The sequence below is a fragment of the Lontra canadensis genome, unplaced genomic scaffold (genome assembly GCF_010015895.1).
Source record: "Lontra canadensis isolate GAN:19392208 unplaced genomic scaffold, GSC_riverotter_1.0 scaffold56, whole genome shotgun sequence".
Taxonomy (NCBI): Eukaryota; Metazoa; Chordata; class Mammalia; order Carnivora; family Mustelidae; genus Lontra; species Lontra canadensis.
Genome location: NW_022631050.1, coordinates 8485510 through 8500240, shown reverse-complemented (window position 1 = coordinate 8500240; position 14731 = coordinate 8485510).

Below are 14731 nucleotides of genomic sequence, written 5' to 3'. Positions count from 1 at the left end.
CTGAGAAGATATTTTCATGAGACTCATATAAATTCCAAATACTTCACCTCCTGCTACCCATAATTCATCCCTCAATATATAGGCAGCCTCGTGTTAAAATAACTCCAAGTACATTATGGAAATGTGAGATGATGGAATAAATTCATTAAAAGGTAGTAATTCTCAACACGGAGGTAACATCCAAAGAGTCCCTGCAGTGAAACACTTCATAGGAGGAAGTGGGCTTCTGTTAATGTCCAGTGGTGGAGAAGGTCACACATGAATTTCCCTATTGAACTCATATACACACCACTTTCTCCAGGACACAGCCTTAGTGTGATAGGATAGAAGCGTGTATAAATCCTATATCTGCTCCCTGTGAGCAGGGGCTGAGACATCCACCTAAGACACACCCACACTTCTCTTACCTGGCTCATCATACACTCTAAATGAAAGAAACAGCAAAAACTAGGCTAGGATTATATCCTAAATTTATAATTTTAATGTAGAAATATCTCTAGAATGGGGTCTTTCCACCTCAACTTAATCACTACTGCTTTTCTCTTCACTTGCTGGGACTCCTAACAGGGAGCCTCTAATCTAGTCTTTCAACAGCAATTATGCCAGCAAGTGACCTTAATACAGTGTTAGTCTGATCGTATTATGCTCCTGCTTAAAAGACTTTTCTTGGCTTCCCACCACCAATGATCAAGTCTGAACACTTTCTACCCTACTAGTCTCTTCCTGAGCTTGCCATAACCAACTTCCTCTTTGGTCTTTTCTCTTACATGTGTTTCTTTCCAGTCACATTGAATTTCTCACCTTGCCTTTTCAGCCTATTTATGCTGTTTTGACTTTGTATCTGCTCTTTACTCCTTTTGGAATGTCCTCCCTTGCTCCTCAGTTTAGTAAATTCCTTCTCATTTTTTTAAGACCTAGTTCAGTTGTTATCCTAAAACACCTCCTTTCTTAACTTTCAACCACATTTTATTATTTTTTATGGAAACAATTATTATGATAAAGGGAAATTATGAGTTTAAATGTCTGTCTTCCCTCTAGGTAAGTGTTATCCAGTAGAACTTTCTGGATGAGAGTAATGTTCTTTTGTGTTGTCCAATAAAGTATATGTAGCTATTGGGTACTTGAAATGTGGTTAGTGCGACAGAAGAATCAAATTATTTTATTTACATTAATTTGAATTTAACTTTAAAAAGCCACATGTGGCCAGTGGCTTCAAAACTGAACAACACAGTTCTACTCACCCACCACAGATCCTGTGTAATAGTAGGTGATTGATATGTTTTTGTTGAATGGCTAAATGGATGGATGGAAACAATATAAATGTTTTACATTTCAAGGCCATCTCGTGATTATACATGCCTTAGAATCTAGCCTGAAAGAATAGAAGGTTTCCCAAATGTATCTTGGAGGCACCCGAAAGTGAGAGAACTCATTTCAGAGCCCAGTGAAATTGATATATTTAATTTAATTATATAATTCAAGAATCAGGAAATGTTACCATATTACTCCCCAAAATCATACATGAAGTATTTTAAAGATCACTTCTTGGCAGGATAAACCCTCTTACCAATTTATGAAAAACTTGAAACTGAGAGTTTGAATGAAAAACCTTGACCTCAAATGGGCTCTTCAATAATTACATGTTTATTTCCAGGACTGCAACCAGGAACTAGTGTGCTCTGTCTTGAGAAAGCATGGATAGAGAACTGAGTTTATCTAACAGTTGACAGTGGAGGTGGGAAGATGATTTCTAAAGGATGAGAAATGCTAGCAACAATAATAAATGATCCCAGACTTTTCATAACACAATAAATCTTAACAAAACAAAGGTTTATTTCTTGCACATGTCACAGTCTGATGTAAGTTGAAGAGCTCTCTAAGGAGGCTCTCCTCCGAAGGTGGCTTGGGCAAGCAGGGTCCTTTCATCCTGTGACTCCCATGATTTGTTATTAACATTTGGCCTCCCCTCTCCCTGTGGAAGGAGAGTCCAGTGTGTGGGTAGGCGCAACAGACATTTCATTACTTCATCCTGGAAGGGATACCCTGCCTCTGCTCCTTTGCCTGGACCTAGTCATGGGGCCAACCCAACAAGAAGAATACAAAGAATACAAAGGCAAATAACAGGGCATTCCAGTACTCTGTGTCACAGTGCTTTAGGCAATAGCCAAATCTACTAGACCTACCCTTAACCACCCTTTCTAAGAACTTTGAATATAGGGTGCCTGGGTGGTCAGTTGGTTAAGCAACTGCCTTCAGCTCAGGTCATGATCCCGGAGTACCAGGATTGAGTCCCGCATCGGGTTCCCTGCTCCATGGGGAGTCTGCTTCTCCCTCAGACCTTCTCCCCTCTCATGCTCTCTCTCATACTCTCTCTCTCAAATAAATAAATAAAATCGTTTAAAAAAAAGAATTTTGAATATACACAAAATAGTTGCCATCATTTGCTATATTGAATGTAAAATACCTATCTTTATAAAATGCAAAATACCTATCTTTATAATACTAACCCTCAGGAGAGAAACTCACATATAAGAAAGACAAGTGAACAGCAAAGGAAATGACAGGTTCACATGTTCTCTGTGGGGACCATAATTCCCCACACATTTTGAAGCCATCTCTCTCAGAAAGTGCAGATTTTTTGTGTGTGTGAGACTTCTCCATCATAGGAAAAGATGGGGTATAATGATATGTTCTTTTGTTAAATAGGGGAAATCAGGACAAATCTTCATTTTATCTTTGACCCGGTTGCTACTTATGAGTATCTTAAACCTCTGTAATACCTGAGTTCCACTCAATGCGCCTTCTCTTTTATGACTGAAGACAGGGAGTAAGCTCTTGCCTGAGCTGCGTCACGATTTCCAGTTCCAGAGAAAACACTGCCTTGTTGAAAGCAGTTTGGCATGAGGACATTTGCAGCATTGTATTATTCCTCACAGAATTACCCATCATGAAATTATTCTCTGAGGGAAAGTTTTCCAGGGTGGGAAAGCAACTCAATAGAACTTTTCTTCATTTGAATACCAGAAGTCATGCTTCCTTTTTTTGTGGCTGGAATTTTGTCATGAGTAAGGAAGACAGTAAGATCTTTGTCTTCAGGATTCGGATGTAATGCATTCCTGTTTACCAAAATAAATGTGCCTGCCAAGTAATCAAGACTATGAACCAGATAAGATCTTACTGTCAAAAGGAATGCTTGAATCTGAGAAAAAAATGCTACTTTAATTTTTTTTTATTTTTTATTTTTTTTGTTACTTCAACTCTTAACTGAGCCCTGACTCAACATTTGCTAGACCTCCGCTAGTCAACACCTATATGTACACACAACCAGAATATTAAGGAAGTTTTCTACAAATTCAAGTTACAGAAAACAGTTACACTTTCATAAGCCTGGGTTTTACAGTTTACTCTGTTAACAACATTGTCCAAACTCATCTGTGAGTCTGGGAGGCCTTCTCCTCATCTCCATCCTCCAGCTGTCATTAATACTCAGCCAAACAGCCCCACATGGAGATTTCCAAGTTTTTTGGGCTCTGACACAATTTCCCAAAATAGCCAATAGTCAGGCATTTTGCCCTGTATATATACACATCTGCCAACATGTCTCATTTCTGGGTATAAACATTATTGTAACAAATCACTGTGACACCCTGCTGTGAACTAAAATTTTGTGTCCCCTCACCAAATTTCATTTATTATTGAAGCCTAATGACTAATGTGTTGGTATTTGGAGGTGAGGCCTTTGCGATGTGGTTGGGTAGAGCCCTAGTGAATGGGATCAGTGCCCTTATAAGAAGAGACCCAAGGGACATGATCACTCTCTCTCCACCAAGTCAGACCCAGCCAGAAGATGGCCGTCTGCAAACCAGGGAGAGAGTCCTCGCCAGTCCTGGACTGTGTTGGCACCCTGGTCTTAGAATTCCCTGCCTCCAGAACTGGGAAATAAATTTCTATTGTGTTAGTCACCCAGTCTATGATATTCTATTACAATAGCCCAGACGGACTAAGGAACATCCATGTAATGGAAGATTATGCATCCATATAAAAATCACATTTATGGGGGCACCTGGGTGGCTCAGTCAGTTAAGTGACCAACTCTTAATTTTGGCTCAGGTCATGACCTCAGAGTGGTGAGATCAAACCCCACTCAGCGTGGAGTCCTGCTTAAGATTCTCTCCTTCTCTCTCTGCCCCTTCCCCCATGCTCTGGTGGTCTCTTAAAAAAAAAAATTCACATTTACAAACTATATTTTATGACATTCAACTTATCTGAGAAAGCAGGACAAATGCTGGATATTCTTTATGGTCCCATTTTTTTTTTTTAACAAATATGCTGTGTACCCCAACTCTCCAATTCCTCCTATCTCTTTTAAGGGTCTGTTTCTTCCATGAAAAATACTGGAAAAGCAAAGGTTCTGTCTTAGGTTACACCAGGTGACCCTTGCATGAGTGGAGCAGCTCGGCAGCTTCTCCCAGCTTTTCCACAGACCACCTGTTCCCCACCAGACTCTACGGAATGCTAGCCCCACAATTCACTTCCTCCTCTCCACAAAATAAGTGGTTGATGTGAGGCAAGCCTCACCTTATTTGATTGCCCTATTCCTTTCTTGTCCCCAACCCTTCCACAAAAGTCCATGATAAAGGGCTCAAGAAAATTAAGGAAATTACAACATTGTAAGAAAAGCAAACCTAAAAAAATGCTCAGAGTATGGCTTTTGCCAAAGTCCAAAAAAAGCCCCCAAAGTTAATCCTAGCACAGGAATCCTTTGCAGGAATAACTCATTCTTAACCTGCCTCCCTTGTCCTGAAGTTCGTCCTTCTTTCAAATGCCTCTTTCTCTGCTGTAAAAATTATGCATTTTGGAAAATGCCACCGTCTAAACAAAGATTCATTCCACCCTGAGATCCATTTACCGGAAACCATATATGAGAGCAAAGTCAAGGAACTCCGAGTTCTCAAACTGTGAGGCAGTGTGTAAGGCAACCAAATAACTAGTATGTTAGCTAAGGTGTTTTATACACACTGGGAGGCACTATCATTGCAGGAGTGATTATTGACTTGTTTACCAAACCCTTCTTGAGTGCGCCAGAATTCCTAAAATTCAACTTATGTAATAAATAAAAAAATGTTGAGAACATAGATCTAGGGTGGGGTTGGGTTTCTTTGTCATTTTAATGTGAATTTTTTTTTATTACTAGATTTGCTGAACTTCTATTCAGAGGGACCAAGAATAGTATAAAGAGAATCAGCTATCTTTTCAACACACTTGGTTAAATTTCTTGAGAACAATGCCCACAATTCTTTCAGTATCTGAGCAAGTGAACCAATGAAAACTCAACCTGTTCTTAGGAAAGATTATAAAAGCTAACTAGCATAAAAGCTAAAAGCTAACATTCAAAAAAGCTAACATTCATTCCTCTAATGCAGTGTTTTATTTTAATTGCAATATAGCTGACATATAACATTATATTAGTTTCCTGTGTACAGCATGATTTGCTATATGTATTTGTAGCCTAAGCTGTTTCAATGTTAAAAATGCTTTAAACAAAATTATTTTACTTCCAAACTGTATTCTAAAATATTCTGACAATTTTTGTTTAAATTATAATTTGGAGGGGCACCTGGGTGGCTCAGTGGGTTAAGCCTCTGCCTTTGGCTCAGGTCATGATCTCAGAGTCCAGGGATCGAGCCCCGCATTGGGCTCTCTGCTCAGTAGGGAAGCCTGCTCCCCGCCACCTCTGCCTGCCTATTTGCGATCTCTCTCTCTCTCAGTCAGATAAATAAATAAATTCTTAAAAAAATAAAAACAAATAAATAAATCTATTGGGGCACCTGGGTGGCTCGGGGGGATAAAGCCTCTGCTTCGGCTCAGGTCATGATCTCAGGGTCCTGGGATGGAGCCCCACATCAAACTCTCTGCTCAGCAGGGAGCCTGCTTCCCTTCCTCTCTGCCTGCCTCTCTGCCCACTGGTGGTCTCTGTCCTGTAAAATAAATAAATAAAATCTTTTAAAAAAAATAAAGCTTTAAAAAAATTATAATTTGGAGGTTACCTGTGACACCCTACCTTGTTCCCCAATACAGGAACTTAAGATATATATATATGCAAAAGAACTGATAGAATCAAATGTTTATTGTAACAGTCTCCAGGAACTGGAATTATGATTTTTTTGTTGTTGTTGTTAAACTGTTTTGTACTTCCCAATTGTTTTGCAATGAAAATTCATTATCTTTGTAATCGGAAAAATATCCAAATATATTATTAAATGTTTTGGCCACTGATAAATGACCAGCAACTTACATAAAAGCAAGTGCCTTTATATTTCATTGACAAAGAAATACCAAAGTATAATAACACTACTAACTTTTTAAAGTCTGCTGGTTCATAGAATTGAAAGAAAAAAGAGCCCAAAATTTATAAGTTGGTACTGTAACTGGTAATTCTCCAGTATCATTAAATTCTGGGGTTGCATTTCCAACCAGGCCAGAGTAATGGAGTTTGGAATTATCCCTCCACCACAAGGAAGTAGACAACTGGAGGAAACATAGGAAAAATGAAAATTTTGGATATTGGACAACAGGTAGTGTAGGCTTATGATCCTTGAGAAAAGGGGGAGGGAAATGAGGTAAGCCCTCCACTTGCCCAACCTTTCCATCTAGGGACAATGTCCAGGCTGTGGGACAGATGAGGGCACACAAACTGACCTGAGGAGAGGAAGTTAGAGTTCTGGAAGCTGAGGAGGCTGAATTTATGGGTCGTAATTCCTGAAAGGAGAATAATGCAAGAAAGAATTCCAGAAATTTGAATAAGGATCCCTTTTAATATTTCACTAAAAGCCAGTCTGCACATGGTAGGATGAAATCCCACAACATCAAAAAAAAATGACTTCTAGAGAAAGAAAACCAAAAAATTCACTGGATCCTAGAAAGATCCAGGAACTGTTCAAATCCCCACTACTCCGGGTAGAGAGGCAACACAGGGCCTTTGCAAGAGACTCTAGAAGGTCCAGGCTTAAGAGTGGGGGTAAATTAACTTTACAGTATAGGTTATTCTATACCCTCCCTAGAAGATGAATCCAGAAATAATTTAACTAAATAACAAAAACAAACAAAAACAAAACACACACACACACACACACACACACACACACACACACACAAAAACACATACGCACACAAACTGTTCTTTAAAGACATACGACAAAAGCCAAAGCACAATGATCTAAAATTTACAATGTCCAGAATTCAACCAAGCATTGCTAGGTCTATGAAGAAGAAGGAAAACGTGACTCCTAACCAGAAGAAAAGTTACTCAACATAAAATGATGCAGAAATGCTGGAGATGGTGGAGCAAGAGGACAGACAAGGCCATGAAAACAGCTATTATAAATATGCTTCACATTCTCAATGATATAAAAAAAAATAATGAGATCAGAAATGCAAAATATAAAAAACAAATGAACATCTAGAAATTGGAAAATACAATAGCTGAAATGAAAACTTGGTTGTAGGTACTTTGGCCATAAGCATCTTTGCCATAGACATTACTACAAGACTTTTCATCACATAACTAGTTGGCCATAAGGCAATTTTGCAGTAAAAGATAAAAACATTAATTGGTTGACAGTTTGCATATTATTAAGTGAAAGAAGCCAATCTGAGAAGACTACCTACTACTGTATGATTCCAACTATATGGCCTTCTAGAAATTGTGAAATTATGGAGAGAGTAGAAAGACCAGTGATTACCAGGATTTGGAGTCAGGGGATGAGCAGGTGGAGCACAGAGGATTTTTAGGGCAGTGAAAACACTCCATGGGATACTATAGTTAATATATACCGAATGTTACATTTTTTAAAAAAACAAGAACAAATATTATTATACATTTGTCCAAATCCACAGAATGTGCAACACCAAGGGTGAGCCCTAACATAAACTATGAACCTGTATAATAATGTTGTATCCATGTGGGTATATCAGTTGTAACAAATGTACCACTCTGCCAGAGGATGTTAATAATTTTGTGGTGGGGAGAACATGAGAATTCTCTGCACCTTCCTCTGGATTTTTTTTTTTAAATGAGCAAAAGATTTGAGCAGGAACTTCACAAAGGAGTATGTAGAAATACTCATTATAGCACATTTAAAAATTTTTAACCAATCTCATTTGTCATCAGGGAAATATACATCAAAACCAACATGAAATCTCACTTCACATACACTAAAATAACTAACAGTTAAACAGACTGAAAATAATAAGTGTTGGCAAGGATGTGAAGCATCTGGAGCTCTCATAGGCTGCCAGCGGAAATATAAAATGGTACTGTTACTTTGGAAAAGAGTTTGACAGCTTCTTTAAAAGTTAAATTTTCCTCTTACCATTTGGCCCATGAATTCTACTTCGAGGTATTTACTCAAGAAAAATAGCAACATATGCCCCCAAAAAGAGCTGTACCAACTGCTCATAGCTGATTTTTTTCATAATAGCCAAATACTGGAAAAAACCCAAATGTCCATCAATGACTAAACAAATTGTGCTCCATCCATACAATGGAATATCATGGAGCCATGAAAAACAAACTGCCAATGCATGAGGTAACATGAGTGATTGGGGTTGGGTAAGACCGCCCTAAGTCTTAACCTCCCCCCTGCTTATTTACCTATGAAGCCTTCAGCTACTGTGTTCCCATGAGAATAGTTCCCTTTATAAGAAAAGGTTATGTGGGAAGACTTGTGAGTGGGATGGTCCCCAAATTCTCATCAGAGTTTCTAACACTTTGCTGCTGGATAGAAGCCAGTTCTCATGTCTTTGATGGTTTTATTTACTTGAGTTCTTTTTATGGTTTTGGTTTTTGGGGTCTTTCGAGGGATGGGACAGCATTTTAACTCAAAATTTGATTTTCTTTTTTTTTCTTTTTTTAAGATTTTATTTATTCATTTGACAGAGATAGCAAGGAAAGGAATATAACCTGGGGAGTGGGGGAGGAAGGAACAGGCCTCCCGCTGAGCAGGGAGCCCGATGCTGGGCTCAGTCCCAGGACTCTGAGATCACAACCTGAGCTGAAGGCAGATGCTTAATGAATGAGCAACCCAGACGCCCTGGAACTTGATTTTCTATATCATAACTCAGGACTTAATATATATTGTTTCTCCAATAGTATGAGCTTTACTTCAAGATAGCTTTTCACTTCATTGCTAGGCTTGGTGCTTCCAATAATTTATAACTGTGTATCACCTTCAATTATAAGAATTATTTCTTTTCCTTTTAATTCATTCATTTAGTTTCTAAATGAAATGACACACTCTTAGCAGTCAAATCTGAATAAGGCTGAGGGTTTTGTTTTTTTTTTTTTTCCTTTCTTGGTGAAGCGTTGGGGAGAGGTGAGTGGATGGTGGTAGTTTGCTCTTAAAAATAAGGTTTGGGAGGTGACGGGGTGGGTCAGGTGGTTGAGCACCTGCCTTTGGCATAGGTCATGATCTCCAGGTCCTGGGATTGAGCCCCACATTTGGTTCCCAGCTCAGTGGGGAACCTGGTTCTCCCTCTCCCTCTGCCTACCCCCCTGCTTGTGCTCTCTGTCTCTCTCTCTCTCTCTCTCAAATGAATAAAATCTTAAAAAAAAAAAAAAAAAGTAAGGTCTGGGAGGCTCCCCTGGGTGGCTCAGTCAGTTGGGCATCCAGCTGCTGATGTTGGCTCTGGTCATGATTTGGGTCCTGGGATCCAGCTCTGTGCTCATCAGGGAGTCTGCTTGAGGATTCTCTCTCTCCCTGTCCCTCTGCCCCTCCCCCTTCTTATTCTCTTTCTCTCTCTCTCTCTCTCTCTCTCTCTCTCTCAAATAAATAAAACTTTTTTAAAAAAATAATAAAGTTTAGGTCCCTGGGTGGCTCAGTCATTTAGGCATCTGACTTCTGATTTTGGCTCAGGTCATGATCTTGGGGTTGTGAGATAGAGCCCTGCCTTAGGCTCTGCACTGGGCGTGGAGCCTGCTTAAGATTCTGCCTCTGCCTCTGCCCCTCTACCACCCTGCCCTCTAAAAACTAAAATTGAAAAGAAAAAAATAAGGTTTGTTTTTTCTGTTTATATGTGATACTTGCTTGTTGTAGAATATTGTTGTATTTTCCTCTTTCCCCTCATTTTGAAAGCATTCTTTCCTGCAGATCTCCCATCAAAAGTGATTCAGGGGGCACCTGGGTGGTGAGGTGGCTCAGTGGGTTAAAGCCTCTGCCTTTGGCTCAGGTCATGATCTCAGGGTCCTGGGATCGAGCCCCACATCAGGCTCTCTGCTCCACAGGGAGCCTGCTTCCCTCCCTCTATCTGCCTACCTCTCTGCCTACTTGTGATCTCTCTGTCAAATAAATAAAATATTTTTTTTTAAAATAGTGATTCAGGGGGGACTAACTCCATGAAAGTATTTCCCCCCACTCCTCCAATACTAGCAACAGAATTGGGCGTGTGCTTCTTAGAATGAGGTGGTCATGTGACCTAACAAGGGTAATCACACACTGCAGGGCTTTTTGTTTTTGCCTTAACTGAAATATAGTTGGCACACAAGGTTTCATTGGTTTGAGATGTCAGGCATAGCGATTCTGTAACACTCCATTATTCTGTGCTCACTACAAGTTCAGCTCCCATCTGTCACCATACAACAGTACTACAATACCATCTACTCTCTTCCCTACACTGTGCCTTTCCTCCCACGATTTATTCATTCCATAACTGGAAGGCTCTCCCTCCTGCTCCCTTTCCCTCATTTTGCCCATCACCCCTTCCCTCTGGCAACCACCAGTTTGTGCTCAGGAGAGTTTGACATACAGACATCAGAAGAGTCTTCCATTCTGGAATACGGAGCTATGAGAATGACAGAAGTAGACATCTTTTTCAGCCATCGTCTCTGGTCTCACAGAAGAAGCCATCTGTATCAAGGAAAAACATTACTGACACACTGAAAGCCACAGGGATGAGATGAAATGAGAGGACAATTAGACTCATCACCATGTCATTGGAGCCCCTGGATCCAGACTGAAGTGTGCTCTACCCGTGGGATTTTTGGTTACACAACTGATAAATGTTTATTTTTGCTCCTACTGACTGGTGTTGGGTTTCTGTTACTTGTAACCAAGAGTCGACAATAAAACAGAAAAGTATAAAAGGGGGAAAGAGGTACTGTTAATTCCACCATCAAAAAACTACTGGATTTTTGGGGCACCTAGGTGGCTCAATGGGTTAAAGCCTCTGCCTTCGGCTCAGGTCATGATCCCAGGGTCCTGGGATTGAGCCCACATCGAGCTCTCTGCTCCATGGGGAGCCTGCTTCCTCCTCTCTCTCTCTCTGCCTGCCTCTCTGCCTACTTGTGATCTCTGTCTGTCAAATAAATAAATAAAATCTTTAAAAAAAAAAACCTACTGGATTTTTGTAGTATTTTTGTGCATTTTGATGCCAATCGTTTTGTCGGCATACTAATAATCATATACCACAATTCTATATCCTTTTCAAAAAAAATTAACATAATTATGGACACATTTCTTGAGTAATTCAAAATTATTTTTGGGGCGCCTGGGTGGCTCAGTGGATTAAAGCCTCTGCCTTCAGCTCAGTGGGTTAAAGCCTCTGCCTTCAGTTCAGACAGATCTCTGTCTGTCAAATAAATAAATAAATAAAATCTTTAAAAAAAAATTATTTTCAAATATCACTGTTCATAGAAATCTCATCATGCAACCATACTATAATTATAATCCTTCCATGATTGGACACTGAACTTCTTTCCAATTTTTCTCCGTTATGAATTATACTACAATATATATATCTTTGCACCCAGAGATTTTTTCCTACATTTAGGATTATTTCCTTCGTATATAATCTCAGGAATTCAATTACCATGCAAAACATATGAACATTTTTAATGTCCCTGATAAAATGTGACAACTTTCTATCCAAAGCGTTGTATAATTAATAACCTCAGCAAAAGTGTACAAAGATGCCAAATTGATGACTACATTAAATATTCCCACTTAAAACGATCTCTCATTAGTTGTATGGTTGAAAATGACATGGCATAACTTTGTTGTTTTAATGTGTATTTATTAGAGAGAAATGCATTTGCATAAAATTATTAGTCATTTGTTTTTTTCCTTTTCGTTGCTTGTCTCTTCTTGTCCCTACCCACATGTTTACTGGGGATATTGTGTTTTTCTTACTAATTTGACAGCTCTTTCTCTCTCCTTTTTTTTTTAGTGTATTTATTTACTCATTTTTAAGTAATCTCTACTCCCAACATGGGGCTTGAACTCACATCCCAGAGATTAAGAGTCAAGTGCTCTGCTGACTGAGCCAGCCAGGCACCCCTGTTTCTCTCATTTTAAACTCAAGTGTCTTCTCTCTCCCACTTAGAGTCTTAGCAGTCACTTTTACATACTTTTAGAATATTTTTAATAGTTTTACTTTCTACTTTAAGTTCATTTAACTATCTAATCTATGTGCAATCTTTTTCAAGCATATATGAGGGGAAGCCTACGATTTTTCTTTTGTTCTAAACAACTGAAATGCATAAAGCTTCTTTATGCATATCTTAGGGTCTAATTCTGGTCAACCTTATCTTCCATTAGTCTGTCTCCTCTTATGCCTGGAATACCCTACTTTAATTGCTGTGTTTTTGTAATGTGCTTCAACAACTAGTGAAGCTAGCTGCCATTCCCACTTATAAGTTTTTATTTTTAAAATTTTATTCTCATATCCTCTCATCTGTTTGCTCTTTCAAGTGATTACCACGAAAGGAAAAAACTAACACCTCTGAAAATTCACCAGCAGCAACAAAATAAGAAAAGGAGTAAAACTACAAGTCAGAAACTTCAAAATGTGGCTACTGAAGAAAGAAATGAGAGATTCTGTCAGAGCAAGGCCTCGCTTCTAATCCCACTGCAGCCCCTACCCACCATGATGGGCCTGAGGAGAGAAGAAGATGGACATATTCCTGAACGTTCTTACTAGCACTGCCTAAGCCAGAGGAAAGCAGTCTCAGAGGTAAGCAAGCAGCCCAAGAAAACACCCATCAGAGTAAAGCCCCAATTTCAGCTATCAGTGGATGCAGGAAAAGCCCCAGGAAACTCTCGGGAACCCAGAGGTATTCTACCATGAGGACGGGATGCATGGCCAACATGATAGATTAATTCCTGGTACCAGATATTTAACATGATCTCAGAAGAGAGACTAAAACCCAGGTTACTCAACAAAGGCTGCACACAGCCCCAGCAGAGTGTTCTTCCTACCCTCTCTGTCCTCGGTCTCAGAAGAGCAGATAGAACTCGAGACTTTAGCCCCACCCTGGAGTCCGAAGGGGAGACACGCATGTCGGGGATGGAAGTCATGGAGAATTCATCTTCACTGTCTCAGGGAGAGCTGAAGGTCTGGAAATGGCTGCCCACATTCAACACAAACAAGCTGATTAATCAGATAGTAATCAAGCACATGCCAAAGAGGAGCCAAGAACCCAGGCTGGGAGAAAAAAATAGAAGCCAAGCAAAAATTAAAAAAAAAAAAAAATACTTCCTGGGTCACCAGGGTGGCTCAGTCAGTTAAGCGTCTGCCTTTGGCTCAGGTCATGATCTCAGGGTCCTGGGATGGAGCCCTGCCTCGATCCTTGCTCAGCAGAGAGTCTGGTTCTCCATCTGCCTCTGTCCCCTCCACCACAACCCCACTTATGCTGTCTCCCCGCCACACACAAATAAATCAATAAAATCTTAAAAAAAAAAATACTTCCCAAGTGTTTGTGTCCAATGGAAGACAGTGAGGAAAACATGAATAAAATAAGAGGGAGCAAAAAAAAAAAAAAAAAGAGGGAGCTCAACGACAAGAGGATAAAGCAACAGAACTTTCAGAACATTGTTAAGTACGAAGAGAAAAAGTAGTTGTCCTTGTTTTGCACCCAATTATGATAAGGATGTATTTGGTGTGCATTGTTTATTATAATGCAAGGCACTATTTAAAATTTGTTATTCTGTATCATGCTAAGGAAATGGCATTCTATTTCTAATTCACAAAATGCTTCAGTAACAAATGGTTGAACACTGACTCAACCTATTTCAGCTGGCATAAACAAGCTATTTTGCAAGGTCCTTTTTTTTCTTGTACCACACTCACAAAGAACTTCAGTGCAGTCCTCAGAACTTGTCCACATGAATGATGAGTGAGACATTTCATCATATTTCCTTTTAACAACCAGACTTTCTGTCATGAAGCAAATTTAATGACTCATTTTACAAAGACAAGTTTTTCCACTATTAGTATTTACAGGATTGCTAACATAGAGCAACAGGTTGTATAAATGCCCCATCCTCCCAATGTCTTGAAACTAGAAAGAAGAAAAAGCTGGTGAAATTGGGGTTCATTTGTTCTACAAACATAAGCTTTGGAGTCAGGCAGCTCTGAGAACAAATTCTGGCTCTGCAGTTCACTAGTCGTGGCTTTGAACCACAACTTAGCTTCTCTAAGCACCAATTTTCTCATGGAACAGCTAGGTCTATGATATTTAATTTACAGGGTGTTGCAAGAATTAAATTTAAAAAATGCATTTCAAGCAGGCACCCCAAGATGATTATTTATACTGTTATCGTTGCTATTTTTTTGAAAAAAATTATTATGTGTGACACATCTTAGATAATAAATATTTACTGAATGAATAAAAGATCTCTATAAAAAATTCAGAGATGAAATAGAAAGTCTATGCCCACAAGAGATTTGCCAGTGA